The sequence below is a fragment of the Lynx rufus genome, unplaced genomic scaffold, assembly GCF_022079265.1.
Source record: "Lynx rufus isolate CCGP_SWC_20201006 ecotype Redwood Valley unplaced genomic scaffold, mLynRuf1.p SCAF_8, whole genome shotgun sequence".
NCBI classification, from domain to species: domain Eukaryota; kingdom Metazoa; phylum Chordata; class Mammalia; order Carnivora; family Felidae; genus Lynx; species Lynx rufus.
Genome location: NW_025814896.1, coordinates 17,246,366 through 17,264,635, shown reverse-complemented (window position 1 = coordinate 17,264,635; position 18,270 = coordinate 17,246,366).

Genomic DNA, 18,270 nt, shown 5'->3' with positions numbered 1-18,270 from the left:
CCTGTGTTTGTCCCCATCTTCCCCTCAAGCCCAGGAACATGGGAAAAGACAACCATTCACATCTCCACACCCATCTTCCTAGATCTAGAACCTCACAGTTATGGAGCAAGTTGTGGGATAAATATCCAAATTCCTGAGACCCGGCTTCCTGTCAGTCTTGCAGTGGGGAAAGATGAATGGTCTTTGGAAGAGCTAGAGTTCGTTGATTTATCTCATTTTATGACTCTTGAATTCATAAAAGGCCTGGTAAAAATTAGAGAACTACATACATACATGCACACAAACACACATACCTCAAAACTTGAATACACAAATCTCTCTACTTAAATGTATTAAAAAAAAAATAAAGTGTATTTCCCAAGAGGCATTAAGTTGGTAACAGGAGTACAAATAGTATAAGGTTTGCAGCCTGATTATATTGCATCCAAATATCTCAGACACAGGTAAAACCTAAGGCTTTGGAGAATATGCTCCTCATGTGGAAACGAATTCCTGCCAGAGCCAGCAGGACCACACACAATCAAAGCCAGACTGGCTCTGGGTTTAAACCCTAAATTATGCCATTGACATGAGGCTTTCAGTTTGCACATCCTATGTATTCCTGCCTAAGTGTTTCCTAGGAAAATCTGACAAGGAAGCTAGGGCACCGTCCTTCGGGTCTAAATATGCTTCAGAGGGCAGCAGGCTCTGGCTGCTGGTAACTCCCATTCCTAAGGCCTCAATGAGACAGGAGCTGAAAGACGTGGGTTCAAGGACCTTCTTTGCCACCATCTGATTCTACCAATCTGTATCCATCGTAGAGAAACTCACCCTAGGCCAGTGGCTATGGATAATTATAATCCCTAATACTGACAGAGTTTTTGCTATGCCCCCGGCTTTATGACGAGCATTTTACATGGGTTATTTCTGCCAATCCTCCCCCATCTTTTATGATTCCCACTTTACACATAAGGAGGGGGAGGCTCTAAGTGGGAGAGCTGGCCAGGCTGACTAAAACTGTTTGGCCATATCCCCATTATAAACCAGATCAAAGCAACCCCTGGCATCACCCACCAATCACAACTGACAGCCAGGAATCCAGCATTCCCTAGCTTCTGTGCAGCCCCCCTGGACCTTGCACTCTTTCACACACTTCTGCCGTTTGTGTTCTCTCCCCTGCCTGCAATGCCTGCCTTTCCTTTCTTGCCTAGAAATACCAGTCCAAATTCCAGACAATTCATGCCTCTCCACTCCTCCTTCAACACTCAATTGTCCAACACTTTCATGACCTTGTTGTCCCCACGGCATTACAAAACTGTTTACTGGGGTGTCTGGGTGGCTCAGTGGGTTAAGCGTCCGGCTTCAGCTCAAGTCATGATCTCACGGCTTGTGGGTTCGAGCCCCATGTCGGGCTCTGTGCTGACAGCTCAGAGCCTGGAGCCTGCTTCAGATTCTGTGTCTCCCTCTCTGCCCCTCCCCCTCTCGTGCTCTCTCTCAAAAATAAACATTAAAAAAAAAAATTTACAAGACTGCTTACTGACCACTGCTGGGAAAACCTCTGAAAGACAGGAGCTGTACCTGTTCATTGCAACATTCCCAGGAAGCAGTACCCAGCCTGCAATGAAAATGTGTCACAAGAAGAGAACAAGAACAGAGGAAAAGGGGAAAAAATGAATACACATCTCCTAGTAATCTAGGTACCTATTTTATAAATCAACAAACTAGTCTTGTCTCAGATCCTGGAAGCCTCGGCCATCACATTCCCCAGTCTGAGTAGGAATCCAAGACCAGACCGTTAACAGCACCAACAAGGAAACTGCCAACAAGCCCCAGCTCAAGCCAGGTTTATAACGATAAGCCCTGCCTTCCTGGAATCCTGTTCATTTCAGCAGATTTACTTCCCTACCTGTCAAAACAGGGACTGGTGGAGAGAGATTAATAGAGGAATCAAACCTGGAGATGTTATAAGGTTTTAGAACCTTGATCTTAAAACCTTGGTCTCAGATCTGTACCTCCCAGATCTGTGACCTTTTGGTGTTTTGCCTGCATTTGTATTTTCTGCGATGATGAGCCCCACTGATGCCCTCTTGATCTCATCTCCCATTCAGAGAAGCCCATGTGGATTCCAGTCTCTGACAGCCCCTCTTTCCAAATAAACGCCCTAAAGATAGAAACAGTAAATATCCCATCTGCCTCTTGGGGGCGATATGATGGTTTACAAGAAATTCTAAAGACCCAGCTAGCTCTAACTCTCTATGATATTCCGTAGGGAACAAAATAACATGAAATAATAGCAATATGCATGAGCCCAATCAAAGACTTTCTTTTCAGAGATAAAAATGCAAAGGTGTAGTTCAGGATGACTGAAAGCAAAAAATAATAAGTAGTGACATTCGAGATTGGTTTTGATCACTCCTGATTTCTAAAATCTCCCCATCACCCGACCATTATAATTTCCTGCTAATTACTACAAGCAATTTTATTAATATATTTTTCAGCCTCATTAAATATTACCTTGGGCCTAACATTAAAAATGATGAAGCTCAGTGATCTTAATGAGCATCCAAGTTTCGTCGACCCCAGAAAACCCAGACAACAGAGAACTAAACGTGTTGCTGGGCAGCTGCTCTGTTCCCTGGGCAAGTAGAAAAGCAACTTCAGAGACAAAGTAATGAAATGCCAAGCCCAGAATGACACACAGGTTTGGTCGGGGCCTCCTTCAGTTCCTGTCAATTCATGGGGCGGGGTGGGGCGGGGGGTGGTTACAGAGGAGGCATTTTGGCTTGAGCTCTTCCTCCTCAGTCACCCAAATATAAACAGTATCCATCAGCATGTTTCCACTAATATTAGTCCCTTCCAGGACTCCAACAGACCAGTGTTATGGGTGATCGTGGGCTGTGCAGAGATAGGCCAACTGGAAACACGAAGGATTCACTTCTCCAGCCAACAGAAATCCGTGGCTTTCTCTGAAATGGTGGTACAAAAACAAAGGAGAAGCAGTCAAGGACCAAAGAAGATACATTCTGTTTTTCTTTCCTCACTGGCAGAACCAGAATTGTCTTTATTTCACAAGCAGCAAGCTGGGCAAGAACAGGGAGACCAGCTTCCCAGTCCTCCAAGTAAATTATTTATCAGAAGCTGAATTTACAGCTCTCGTGACTAAACTGTCAAAAAAAAAAAAAAATCCTATTTCTAACACCAGTTGTGCTGTATGGTCCCAGGATTTCTTCTGTTTCCCTTAGCCACTAGGTTAAAGATGCACAGGTAACTGTAAATGTACAGTTGGCTTAAGAGACTAGCCTAGATTTACTGAACCTGCCTTCAGCCAAGACCTCAGAGGTTTTTCGATGTGTCTGAGACACACTGAGCACAACATAAAACCATTATAAGAGAGGAACTGCTGGTGTTAACTAATTTAACTTGCTCTTTGTACACAAGACAACAGAGATGCAGCAAGGGGAAATGACTTGCCTTGGCCATACAAGAAGCATCAAATCTAGAACTTGAACTCCTGGATCCCCATCCATTATGCTGCCATTGATATGGCTGCCATGACATGGGGTCTTTAACTGGGGATAGAGGCAGAGATAGCCATCCCAAGAAGAATGGTTTCCCTCTTCCATAGTGTAGTGCTGCCTCTGGGATGGGAACTCCCTATCTCCATTCCTCCACCCCCTCACATTCCACTACTTCACAGCTGAGTCCAGCTACGGGAACGCATTCTAGCCAACAAAATGAAAACGGAAGTGATATACAATGCCACTTCCGGGCATGACTCACGCAAACCTACAATCCGGTGCTCCACATACTTCCAAAGGTTATTGTGAAGTTTTAATGAAATAATACAAATGTTGCTAGCACGGTGCCTGCCATGCACTCAGCACTTAACAAGAGCTTCCACGTTCTCTCCAGAAGCTAGACACAAAAAGAGTACACATTGTACGATTCCATCCATATGATGCTCCAGAACAGACAAAACATATCTGACAGAAATCAGATTGTTGCCTGAGAGGAGAAATGGATACAAAAGAGGCACAAAGGAACTTTCTGGGGTGATGGAAATATTTTGGATCTCGGTAAGGGTTGTAGGGTTTACAGGAGCGTATAGATTTGTCAAAGCTTACAGAACCACACACTTCAGATCTGTGTGTTTTAGTATGTATATAGTACCTCAGAAAACGTTTCAATTATAAAGATCTAACTATATACTGGACACAGCTAGGTAGCTTAGTAGTTAGAGAAAGAGAGAAGATAGTCCATAAAAGTACATGACACAGCATGTTGTTCTTACTAAGGGCCCCATGTATGTTTATGGAATTCTTGAATCAAAAACATTCCTACTCTTTCTCCCTAGAAACAACCCATTCGACTTTGGGATGGCATCGGAAGTTCTGAAAGTGCCTCTGTCCCTGCATCCTGATCCCTGGCGCTGCCCCTCAAGGGGCCTGGCAGATGACATCTGCCCACTTCTTCCTCATGACAGAGCTCAGAGGTCTTGACTATCAAATTTGCTCTACGGCTGAGCTGTCTCTGAGGTGTTAACAGTACCAGTCACACTCAACTCCTCAAATTCTTCTTGGACCATGAGCCCAAATGAGCCACCAGATGTCACCGCTTGAGAATGTGTACTGGATACTCCACTCAACTAATAGGCTCCTGGCAGCTCCACTCCTGTGAAGTGGTGTCCACCATCCTGAGCCCCCACCATCAAGAAACTCATCTTGAGCCTTCTATTTGGAACACAGTAACTGCTAGTATCTACTAAACACTTACAGCTTGCCCAACACTGTTACTCCTCTCCTTCAGTCCTCACAATAAACTCAAAGTCTGTCACCAGCGCCACTTTACAGATAAGCTGGCAGAATTCAAGGTACCCCTTCGCCCCAGTCATTTCAAACCCATGAAATCCATCGCAAATCTCATCTCCACATCTTTGTCCCACACCCTTCGCCATAAAGGAACTGGCACAACTTGGGAAGAACAACTCTTGCCCAAAATATACAGAACAAGAGCTCAATTTACAGTGGAGCCCTCGATGAACAAACGGATACACAGAACCACAGGGACAAAGCTTAAAAACATCACATTGAACAAAAGGAGGTGAACACAAAAGACCAAACACCACAAGATCTCATTTCTACGAAACTCTGAGAGATAGATCCAATCTATAGTGACCAAAATCAGGTCACTGGTTGCCTGGGCCTGGGGGGGGAGAGGCGGGATTGCAAAGAGGCATGAGGGAAATTTGTGGGTGATGAAAATGTCTACACTTTGACCAGGATGGTGGTTTCATGGGCATTCATTTTTCAAAATTCAAACTACACTGAGAAAGTGTGCCTTTTATTGGAATGTAACTAAAGCTGTTGTTTTTATGCAAAAACAAAGAAAAGCCTTCAGAACCAACAGCCCTTGCTTTGAATCTTGCTTTGTCTCTTCCTGGCTGGTGACCCGGGGCAAGCCACTTAACACAACTGAGCCTTGGTTTCAGGCTGTTGTCGGGACTGGAGATAATACATCCCAAACACCTGGGAAAAGAGGAGGCCTTCAATAAACAGCAGCTTCTATTATTACCGTTAATTAATAATAATGAGAAATAATACCCTGAATAACAGCCTCAATTCTGTACTTCACTTGGCTGGGTAGATCTCAAACTGCTAAATGTTACTTGCTATTAGCTCTCACTGAAAACCAATACGCGCTCTTGTGTGGCAGGCAATCATCTTAATGTTATGCTAGAAGAGATAATCAAGAAAGAATACCAAATGTATGTAGATTAAAGAATTCATGTTTTTATATGAATATGGGCCATGGAATCTCGGATTAACTCAAACCTGAACAATGCTGACAGTTACCATTTTTTTTCCCCAAAAAAATCAGATTTTCAGTCTAAGTAATTCCATGGGGAGCTCTCTACTATATTGTTACCCACGGTATAATTTCTCTAATAAGGTCATTAAGGGGGGGAAAAAAAAGAATTCTGGACCCTATAACCCCTTTAGTTTCCTCCTAAGAGTACCTGTCTCTAGAGATAAGACATATAGGTCATCATGACAAATTTAAGATCTATAGTAATCTGATATTGATAGCTTTTAAAACTGAAATCTGGGAGCTCATCTCCTGGTTTTTTGGTCACCTCCTTCCATATTCAGAAAATGGCTTTGCAGAAGACGGTTCAGTTCTATTTAGGCTTACAAATAATTTCTCTGGGTTTGGAGCACAAAGGTGAATGAGAGAGTTTCCAGATTCCTGGTAGAAGTGAGACTCTCAGGGTGAGGTTACAGAAGATTGAGCAATAATGGTGATTCTAGGGGGAACAAATAGAAGGGACCATGCAGTGACAGGCTCCAGGCTGCAAAGGTGTTAGTTAACTCAGACTTTCAGTAAATGCCTCTAACCACCTTCATTTGGGAACCTCCTTGTCCCATTTTTAACCATCTCAAGAGCCAACCTCTGCTAAATGCTATGCTGGGTTCCCCCCATTGTGCACTTACTCTCAGGACAGATCAACCCATCATGAGCAGTTTCCCTTTTGGCAGAAATGCCTTAGAGCTATTATTTCATAATGACAGCTGGGGAATCGAGGGCCTTCTACAGACCTATGGAAGGAAGCCTCCAGAGAAATAACGAAGCAGTGATTACCTAGACAGGGCCACTGAAACTGGACTCTTAGACCGGAGAGGAAGCTGTGCAAGTTCCCAGGTGTTCTACTCCATCTCCAGCCCAACTCTGGTCCTAACAGTCCACAGATCTCTAGGAATAAAGACTCACTAGCACACCTGGACTCGTTTAAAAAATACGAGTTGCTAATGCTTTGCTAGAGGGAAAACAACCTTCGCTTGACAGTAGGTAGGCCTCCACTGTCCTGGGACTTTTCTATAGCACATGAAAATCTCACTGGAAACTTCCCCTTGACTTTATCTCCCCCAACTCCATAGCATAAAACCAGTCTCTCCTCATGGTCCCAGGGCAGCTCTTCCTGCCCACGGGTCCTGTCCCTGGGCTTTAATAAAATCACTTTTTGTGTGTGTGCATAAAACAAAATTTGCTAATAGGATAGTTTTAGGTTTTGCCTTTCTTTGTATTTACTCATGAAAAAAACATTTTTTTCAAGAGGCCCAAAGAACTTTTCTTAAAAATGACTTCCCTTCTAGGGCAGAGACTAATGCCTCTTTATCCCACACCATTTCCTCTTCTCCCTGGGCACACAAAGAGACCACACTTCCCAGGACCCCCTACGGTCAGGCAGTTAGGCATAGCTGTGTACCTGAATGCCTGTCAATGGAATGCAGACAGATACAACAATGGTAATCCTTAGGCCTGGGCCATAAAAACTTCCCACACCACTTTGCACCCTTTCTTCTCCCTTCTACCAGGGAAGGATCCCATGGACTCAGAATGGCAGAGCCACAAATGGAAACATTTTTAGTCCTGAATGCTTGTATGGGACACAGCTCCTCCATCATCCACCCTAGACATGGTTAAGAAAGAAAGAAAAGGGAAGAAAGGGAAGAAAGGGAAGACAGACAAAGAAAGACAGAAAGACAGCAAGACAGAAAGACAGAAAGAGAAACAAATTTTCAGACTCTGAAATGTTGAAGTTGTTATAGGAGTTCATCTGTCCTAACAAACCTTCCTCCTATATAGTTATCCCCTCAAAACCTCTATTTAAATGGGGCACCTGGGTGGTTCAGTTGCACATCTGACTCTTAATTTGGGCTCAGGTCATCGTCTCAAGGTTTGTGAGTTCAAGCCCCCCATCAGACTCTGTGCTGACAGTGCTGGGCCTGCTTGGGATTCTCTCCCCCACCGCAACCCCCCCACCTCTACCCGACTTTTGTGTGCACACTCTCACTCTCAAGTAAATTTTAAAAACAAAAAAACAAAAAACAAAAACCTCTACAAAATGATTTCAAATAGAAAAACAGCAAAGGGATGCCAACATCTAGCTTACGCAGGACAAATATTTATCAAAACCCACTGTAAGTCAGCCCGCTTCAAACTCTGAACTGTCTACAGGCATCCTTACCCCTTCCTTCCACAACGATCAAGTTCAAGTAAGTCTTCCCCTAAGTTAAGAGCTGACAGGAGCTGGCTGGTGTCAAACAGGAAGCCCACATGCCTCAAGCTGCCACTGGTAACACTTCAATTAACCACCACCTGCTTATCATGAGGTTCTCAGTACAGCTTTTTCCACTGTCTCCCAAAGAAAAGGTTAATGGGAAGTGTCAAGATCCAATAGGCAGGAAAGTCCCAGCCCTCAGTTGAGAAAATAGAAGAAGTTATTTCTAGACTCAGTCATGGTTCTGAAGCTAGCATGTATCATCCTGGTACCCTCCTGCCTTCAGATTTTCCTTCCTCTCATGTCGATACAGCTTGTCCTCACTGCTGAAGATGATCCTTCCACCCATGGCCAAAATTTCCTCTCCTCCAGGCCATGCTTCTGAAGAGCTACACTCTAGACTGGAAGCATCTCCAAAGGGAGAAACCATCCTCTTCCCTTCTACATCCCCAGCCCTAAGCACACAGTAGGTAGGTGCACTAGTTAGCACGGGCTAGCTGCTATACCAAATAGTATCAACACTTTGATGGCTTCAAACAATGAATGTTTTCTATGCACTCACACAACAGCCCAACATAGATGTATGGACAAAAAGTAAACAAATGCTCCCATAGTTCCACCAAACCCTACAGCCTCAAAGTCTTCTGAAGTCAAGACAAGGGAAACACCACACATGGTAGAGATTTACAGGCCTAATAGTAGTATACATACATCATCACCACAGTCACCCACATTCCCCTGACCAGAATCCAATATAGACCACATCTGACAAGAAGATCTAGGAATGTATTCTCACTATGGCTCAGATGGAAAGGAGAAATGGATTTTGGCAAGCCCATAGTTCTGTATGACCCAGTGGGGGCAAAGAAGGTCTCCCAGAAGCATGTTGGCCAGCTTTCAAGGACTGTATTCAAAGATCTGTTGGTCAAAAAATGAAATTTCTCAATGGGGCACCTGGGTGGCTCAGTTGGTTACACATCAGACTCTTGATTTAAGCTCAGGTCATGATTTCGTGGTTCATGAGATCAAGCCCTGCATTCAGCTCTGCACTGACGGCATGGAGCCTACTTGGGATTTTTTCCACTCCCCACCCCACTCATGTTCTCATTCTCTCAAAATAAACTTAAAGAAAAATTAAAATTCCCACAACTATGTAGAGAGGTTAACCTTCACAAAATAACCAGGATAATGCATGCCAGCCTGAGGCCAATGTAAGGTGGGACCTCATACAAGTTGGGAGCCAAGTATCAGAAATGTAAGATTTGGGTGTGCACGAGACAGGCCAGGAAGATCCTAAGAGGGGGAAAAGCATGCATTTGTGTCCTAGATTCATGCTGACTGGGACACGAAGATTCATGCTTCCATAGCTAGCTAGCCAAGGGGGCTCAGCGGAGACCTCTCACTTCATAGATGGGGAAGTGGAGCTGTCCAGACAGGTACAGCAGTTTGCAAGCTGCACGTCCAGCCAGCAGGAAAGCCAGGACTGGAGCTCTGCTCCCTGATTCTATCATTCCCAGTCCACCATGTCACTTGTGTTGTGTATCCCTCTCTCAGACCAAAGATTTCTGGAAACGGGTTTCCCATCCAGGCATTTTGTGTCTCCGAAGTCTCTCTTTCCAAAGTTACATAAATGTACAAACGGCAGGTGCCTGTGTGAGGCACAAGGACACTCACATACTCACCACAGTCTATGTCACCCAGATGGCTTCCTGCTCATGCAAGAAGGACTCAGCTCAGTTTTCATCCATAAAGGTTTCTTTATTTGTCCCCGGAGGGCTTCCTGTCACCTACAAGAGCACTTCTCTGCAAGCTCTGTGAATTACAACTCTTTTAGAGGGTATGTTCCAGACAATGAACTTCCTTCCTTCCATCTTTTAAAATGAGATTAACCCAAGAACATTGCAGAGTCTCCATGAAAGGCTTCCAGTGATAAGTGTTTCTTTAACAATGGTGTGGGAATACCTCCCCCCCTTTTTCTAAATCTGAGGAAGTTTGGAAGCCCAAGCTTTCTTCGAATAAGGATGGCAGACGGGCACAATTCTTAAGACTTTATCAACCTAGCATTCAAGCCCACAGGGGCTAGGAAATCCGAGTTTTCTCCCCAGTGTCATTTTTGGCTTCTCTCCCTCCTACTCCAACCAAATCACACTTCCTCTTCTCCACACAGCTCCAATTTCCACCCTCCATGCCTGTGGTCACCTCTACCCTCTGTCATCTGTGAGACATGGCAAAGAATGGTGGCAAGTCAGGGAGGGTGGCACAATCAGGAAAGAGGTTGAATTCTAGGGAGAGGGGCTTCATTTTGCTCTACAGCAGGTTAGAAAACTATGACCCATGGACCATATCTGGCCCATCATATCTTTTTTTTTTTTTTTTTTTTTAATTTTTTTTTTCAACGTTTATTTATTTTTGGGACAGAGAGAGACAGAGCATGAACGGGGGAGGGGCAGAGAGAGAGGGAGACACAGAATCGGAAACAGGCTCCAGGCTCTGAGCCATCAGCCCAGAGCCCGACGCGGGGCTCGAACTCACGGACCGCGAGATCGTGACCTGGCTGAAGTCGGACGCTTAACCGACTGCGCCACCCAGGCGCCCCCCCATCATATCTTTTTATGAAGTTTTATTGGAACACAGCCAAGTCCATTTGTTTACACATTTTCTATGGCTACTCTTGTGCTACAATGGCAGAGTTCAGCAGTTGGGACAGAGACCATATGGCCCACAAAACCGAAGATATTTACTATCTGGCCCTTTACAGAAATATTTTTTAAGCTATAAAATTGAGTTGTACAGAGGTGCCTGGATGGCTCAATTGGTTAAGCGTCTGCCTCTTGATTTCAGCTTGGGTCATGACCTCACAGTTTGTGACATCAAGCCCCGTGTTGGGCTCTGTGCTGACGGCGCAGAGCCTGCTTGGGATTCTCTGTCTCTTTCTGCACCCCCCCCCATCTCCCAAAATAAGCACTTCTAAAAATTGTGTTGCAGAGCATAATCCGTCTCAAACATGCATACACATGTCCATAGTACTATTCACAAACACCAAAAAGCGGGGACAGCCCGAATGCCCAAAGAATAAATGGATACATGAACTGTGGTATATGCATACATTGGAGAGTTATTCGGCCATAAAAGGAAATCATGTACTGATTGATACAGGCTACAATGTGGGTCAACTTCAAACACACACTACGTTAGAATAAATCAGACACATTGTAAGGTTCCGTTTATAGGAAATATCTAGAAGAGGTAGATTCTTGGAGACAGTGCAGAACGGTGGTTGCCAGGGGCTGGGGTGGGGGGTGAAGAATAAGGAGAAACTGCTTAAAGGGAACAGGATTTCCTTTCGGGGCGATGAAAAGATTTGGGAACTACACAGAGGTGGTGGTTGTACAACACCGTGAATGTACTAAATGCCACCCCTTGGCTCATTTTAATATGGTTATTTAAGATTTTGTGAATTTTCACCTCAACAAATTTTTTACAACTCAAAAAAAGTAATTTTTTAAGGTGTCAATCTCTGGGTATTTGGGAATAGGGAAGTGATAACCATCTGAGATACACCTCAGGCAAGAACCTTGCAATACTTACAAATGGGGAAGTCCTTGGACTACTCCTGGGTGTCTAAGAGGATGCCACCATTAACAAAAAATAAAAGGAGAAAAAGCACATTAGGAAAGGAGGAGCTCAGTTTGCCACCTGTTGAGTTTGTACACCTGTGGGACAACTGAAAGAGAACAGGAAGTTATTGATGCTAAACTGGGATTTAAGGGCAAGATCAAGGCCAGAGAAAGGATGCAGAACTCATCCTTAAGGCTCTACTATTGCCGGAGGGGAGAGGAGGGGACAGGAGGGGAGAGGAGGGAGGACTGGGGCAACTAATGGGAATCCTTAGGTTTACAAGGCAGAGAGATAAAGCTCAGCCAGAAATAACATTAAAGAAGGGGTAGACAGAGGATCAGAAGGCCAGGTAAGAAGGAACCATGGAGGCTAGTGAGAAGTCACTAGACTTCTAAGACAGCAATCGAGTCCAAAATCTATCACCTGGTTCTTGATTTTTCCTCTGAGAATCTGAGGCTGCTGGATAAGTGGGGGCATCCATAAGGATAAACATGGACTATGCAGCTTAGTACCCAAAGGGAAGTAAGATTCCAAAGCTGTGAGCTCTGCCCTCCCAGAGCCTCTGTCATCCCCATGCTTGGAAGGATGACACAAGCAGCTTCCAACACATACTTGCTCCAAGGTTGAGCTTACTCCCAAAGCAGAGGCTCACTTGATGTGCCTCAGGCCCCGGTGTGAACGGGTCAATCCAGCTGGTATACTTTACAATCATGGCTCAATATAACCACTACCCACAGCCTTCTGTCATCAGTAGCTACCGGCTGGACAGTGCTATACCTACTTCTATTTGCAGCCATAAATCCCCTACAATATTACATTAACTCCAAAATGATGACATTCGGTGTATAATAGCAAATTGATTCCTTAGAAACAGAATGAATTTGACTTGCCATTATTACCATAAGTGGGAATCCAAAAAGGCTATAATAAATAATGTAACCACATTCTATTTATTCACCCTTGATCTCTCCTTTATACTATTAACTAAAGAGGTAAGCACCATGGAGGAGCAAGAATTATTTCTGGTATGACAAGGAAGGGACTTTGTTGGGGGGAGGGGGATGCTTAACAAAAAGCAGTAGGATGTCTGTTAGCAAAGGCAAGTTTGTAATAAGTATCAGGCTGACTTTCTTTAAATAAGAACTGTTCAGGTGTGAAATGGGCTCCCCCAGAAATGAGGTGGGAGTCCCTCAGCTTTTCTGGGCTTGTAATAATGGGTTAGTCATGTATGACAGCTTGCCTAATGGTTACTCCAGTTTGGGAGACTCTGGACAGCATCCCTGTGATTTATACAATATCAGCTGGAAAAGCATCCTATTTTTGCCAAGGAAAATGTTCTGGAGAAGCAAGCTCATTGTGGGCTCCTAAGGTGAACACATCAAGCTAACTTCAGGTAGCTATCTGGAAGAAATCCAGAAGCCCCAGCATATGCCTTCTTAGAAAAGGTTTCAGGAAAGCCTTCAGCCCAGAAGTGACAAACAGGCAGCCTCTGAGCCAAATTTGGCCTACAGATGTGTTTTAATGGCCCTGCCTGTTTCCTTGTGGTTTCTTGTTTTTAGTATCTGAACCTGTTCCCAACACTTCAAACCGAAAAGATGTAGTGGATGCTGCTGGCTCACAGCCCCAGATCTTCATCAGGTGATGACCATTCCCTAAATGTGAATCGCTCACAGCTGCCCTCTCCTCTAAAGAATGGCCCTCAACAGGGGCGCCTGGGTGGCTCAGTCGGTCAAGCATCCGACTTCGGCTCAAGTCGTAATCTCGTGGTCTGGGAGTTTGAGCCCCACATCGGGCTCTGTGCTGACAGCTCAGAGCCTGGAGCCTGCTTTGAATTTCTGGATTCTCTTTCTCTCTCTCTCTCTCTCTCTCTCCTTCCCTCCCTCCAACTCACACCCTGGTTCTCAAAAACAAACATTAAAAAAAAAAATTAAGGGAAAAAAAAAAATTGCCCTCAACCAAACCAGGAACACCCACCTCTACCACAGAGCAGTGACCAATGACTATGAACACAAGCACGTACAGGGGACAAAAATCCTCCCTGCCGTGCCTCAAGGTGGGGCCAATGTGGTGCAATTCACACTACAGGGCCCCCTTCGGTTCAGGTGCACTGGGACACCGGCCAAGGTGCCATCCTTGCTTAGCTCCCACCCCTGCTTCCTTTCCCTCCCTTCTCAGAGCAGTAGCTCTCAAAGACTGGTCCCCAAACGGCAAGAGGACACTGGCTTCTCCTGGGAACCTGTTAGATATGCAAATCCCAAGACCCACCGGAGACTTTCTAGATCAGAAACGCTAGGAATAGGGCCCAGTAATTTGTGTTTAAACAAGCCACCTGAGTGAGTCCTGTGTGCTGCAGTTTGAGAACAGACCCTCAGAGTCCTCCCTTAGTTAAATGACACACTTTCACACAGGCCCCCAATTCTGATTTTGCCTCCAGAGGACTCAACCCCTACAAGCGAAGTTCACACCTGACAAATCTGCTCTTTCCAGCTCCTCTTGAAAATTGCTTCTTTCTCACCCAAATGTCCATCGACTAACGAATGGATAAAGATGATGTGGTGTTTGTGTACATGTGTGTATATACATACACACACACACACACACACGGAATATTACTCAGCCATCAAAATGAATGAAATCTTACCATTTGTCACAACATGGATGGAACTAGAGTGTATTATGCCAAGCAAAATAAGTCAGAGAAAGACAAATCTAGGATTTCACTCATTTATGGAATTTAACAGATGAACATAGGGGAAAGGAAGGAAATAAATATAAAAACGGGAGGCAAACCAGAAGAGACTCCTAAATACAGAGAACAAACAGGGTTGCTGGAGGGGTTGTGTTCAGGGGTGGTGGATAGGTTGGATGGGGGATGGACATTAAGGAGGGCACTTGCCAGAGGGTGCCTGGGTGGCTCAGTCGGGACTTCAGCTCAGGTCACAATCTCACGGTTCAGGAGTTTGAGCCCCGCATCAGGCTCTGTGCTGACAGCTCACAATCTGGAGCTTGCTTCAGATTCTGTGTCTCCCTCTCTCTGCCCCTCCCCACCCCCCCCCTCAAAAACAAACTTTTAAAAAATTATAAAAAAAAAAAAAGGGCACTTGTTGGGATGAGCACTGGGAGTTCTATGTAAGTGATAATTCACTAAATTCTACTCCTGAAACCATTATTACACTATATTTTAACTAACTTGGATTGAAATAAAAATTACAGAAAAATTTACTTGTTACTTAAAAAAAAAAAAAAAAAGGAAAATTGCTTCTTTCCCAAAGGGAAGCTATCAGCTTGACCCAGAAGGACTGCTGCCCCATTGGAACAGCTTCCATGGATTCCACCCAACCTCTCTCACGCATCCTGGCCCGGCCTAGTGTGGGCCAGTCTGGACATTTGGTCTAGCTCTCCAGACTGTAAGCTCCCCTAGATCGGGGCTCGTCTTTCTCATCTCTGTATCCTCGCGGCCTCAGCACATAGCTGGCACTCATGTATTTCAATTGAGTTAAGGTGAGCTGAACCAACCCAGACTGTTGAAACTGGCCAATATTTCTGAGACTCAGAGGCAAAATTCATGCAGTTAAGAGCCCAAGAAACAACCCCCCACCCACAAATTAATATACTGACCTCTAGACATTATAGTTACACATTGGCTATAATTGTGCAAGGGTGTGAGATGCGGGAGAAATTGGTTGCTGCTTCACCTGGTCATCATCCTAAACCCCGAAGCCTACAGATTAATAACCCTTGTCATTTGATCCCAGTCCGTGTAACTGCAGGTGCCACCTCTACTCATTTAACACCTCATTCCTCAAAGCAGGTTTACAGGCCTGACACACGGTTCAAATATTCATATGGTCTCCTTAGCCTAAAGGGACTTTTTTTTTTATTATTATTACAGAATCAAGCTCCATGTGAAATAAAAACACAGAATAAAATCCAGCTACAAACCGGAACTCTGGAATTAAAAAGAAAAAAAGGAAAAGAAAAAGAAGAAAAGTCATTTCCAACCCAACACTAGCCGGCTGCTCTCAAATTATCCATGTAGAAAATTGCCCAAACTTTTCTTCCCAAACTGCATTTGTTTCTGATTTTCAACTAAGTTCCGTTCCTAATTTTTCTTCCTTTCTCCAAAGCTTCTATCTTTAGGAAATATGGAGCCCAAGTTCTATAATTTGCACTTCATTTGAACACTAATGAAAAGAAATGCTCTTCCCCTTCAAACTATTTCCTCAGTCAATTAAACAAATCCTCTAAGTGGAGTGTGTGAAGTGATTTGTGTCCAAGAACTTAATTAGTACTTAATTCTGGAATTTGTATCTTCTTAAGCCCACATCCTTTTAAGTTTCCACCAAGCTCAAAAAATGGTCCAGGTGTGGTCCCCTACCATAAGATCAAGGCAGACGCGGATTTGAAGAAGTCAAGAGGAATAAAAGACCATCTGTGTGTTCAAAAAGGCAACAGCCCACAGTTACATCCCAGGCAGCCTTTCTTGCCACCAAGGAAGGTCTTTTCAAGTCCACAAAGAGGGCAGGAGCAAACAGCACTTGCTTACTTTGCAAAATAATACTTGTCTTTATTGTAAAGGGAATCCGTGCTCACTGCAGAAAAACTGGAGGACAATACAGAATATAAAGGAAGAAAAAAAAAATCAGCTACCCAGTGATAGCAAACCCTTCCATTTTTAACAAAGACTTTCACTTTTTTAAATGCTGAATATACAAGGGATATATTATATTGTAGATCATACTCTGTATCCCTTTCTCTCCATTTAGTGTAACATTTTCCTGTATTATTCAAATCTGTATGGGTCTCTTATTCCAGTGAATTTAAGAACTTGGTGAGGCTGCCTTCAGAACCTACTGGGCTGTTTCCTCCATATCACATATTCTCAAATGTTGGGGAGGGATACCGGATGGGGTGTGGATTATCTCATTCTTTTTACATATTAAGCACAAATATATCAACATACAGACCTGGAGTATCAAAATTTTATGGGGAAATGGCAATTAGGGGAGGGAAATGTCCAGAAGACTCCTTGAGAGGACAATCATGAAAAAAGGCTGAGAAACTTTACAGTCGAGGACGGTAATATAATTAACCAATCCTTTCAATAAAAACTTGCCAACACACACTTAAGCTATTGCTTGATATTAGACTGTTAAATAAAAGCAAAAACTAAACAAACTTTTATAACGTCTGTTAATGACCATATGTTCTTTTTCAGAGTAAAAGATCTGTTTCCCTATGGTTTGGATCTCCAACAATCTGAGTCATTAAACCAGGAAAAATGAAATCAGTCTGCTTGTTGGCAACCTGTGCACCGGCATTCCCAAGTTCCGTATGTCCATCATTCAACTGGACTTGGCAGGAAGGAAAGGAACACTGAATTTAAGCCCTCACATCATCCTCAGCAGAACACCACGAAGTTTGTGCATTTATTCAAACTGTTATTTAGGTTCTTGCTTGAAATTACACATTTGTTTGAGGCAGAACCCAGATCTGGTCCTAAAATCAGTCTTCTTTCCACACTCCCCCAGAACCGCAGGGAGGTCACTCTTGCAACTTTCTAGAACTCAGTTCCTCACCTGGAAAATGACAGAGTTGGACTAAACTTCTAAGTGGGGCTTGCAGTTCTCGGCTTCCATACAATCACATCATCAAGTGGCTAAGTCTTAGGGCTGTCGTCAAACCCTAGGAAATGGAAGAGTAGTTTCCTTTCCTCTACCACATTTTGGAAGCAATATGCCCTCCAGAAAGGATGTGCTGACTTCAACTCAAAATACACATCCCATTCTGCCCCTTCCCAGGGCTTTTTCTCAGGCTCATTCCCAGTGCTGAGCCTCTGGGGACAGCTCCGCATAGATGAAGATAAACATCAAGCCCTTAATGAATAGTGTGTTTTTTTTCTCCAGGCCATTGTCCTCCTTTTTAGCACTAAACTACAGAGACCCACCAGCATAAGACCACTGTCTAATTAAAACGAAGTTTTAGGGGCGCCTGGGTGGCGCAGTCGGTTAAGCGTCCGACTTCAGCCAGGTCACGATCTCACGGTGAGTTCGAGCCCCGCGTCAGGCTCTGGGCTGATGGCTCAGAGCCTGGAGCCTGTTTCCGATTCTGTGTCTCCCTCTCTCTCTGCCCCTCCCCCGTTCATGCTCTGTCTCTATCTGTCCCAAAAATAAATAAAAACGTTGAAAAAAAAATTTTTTTTTTAAAAAAACGAAGTTTTAAAAAGTAGGAGCCCTCATGGGATTCCTCACCAATGTGCAAGCATCCCTAAGCTGAGAGCACACATTTTAGAAGGTATCCTTGGAGGGCACCATTTTCAAGTGCATATGATTCACTCCGTCTTTCTGATCTGGCACCATGAAGAGGGCTCTCCTATCGAGATGTGCAGCCAGATGTTGGGAGCTCCACAGAGGGCTGGAAGGCCATGTGCACATACATAGGCTGGACAGCCAGTCACATTTCTTCTGAGACTCATTATGCAGCCAGGCTACACTCGAATAAATATTTGTCCAGTCCTGTCCTACATGTTTTTTTTCTCTGTGATGGATGGAGCTGGGATCCCTGTGTGGTCATGCCCTGCAGCCTCCCACATAATATGTGCTGCCTCCCACATA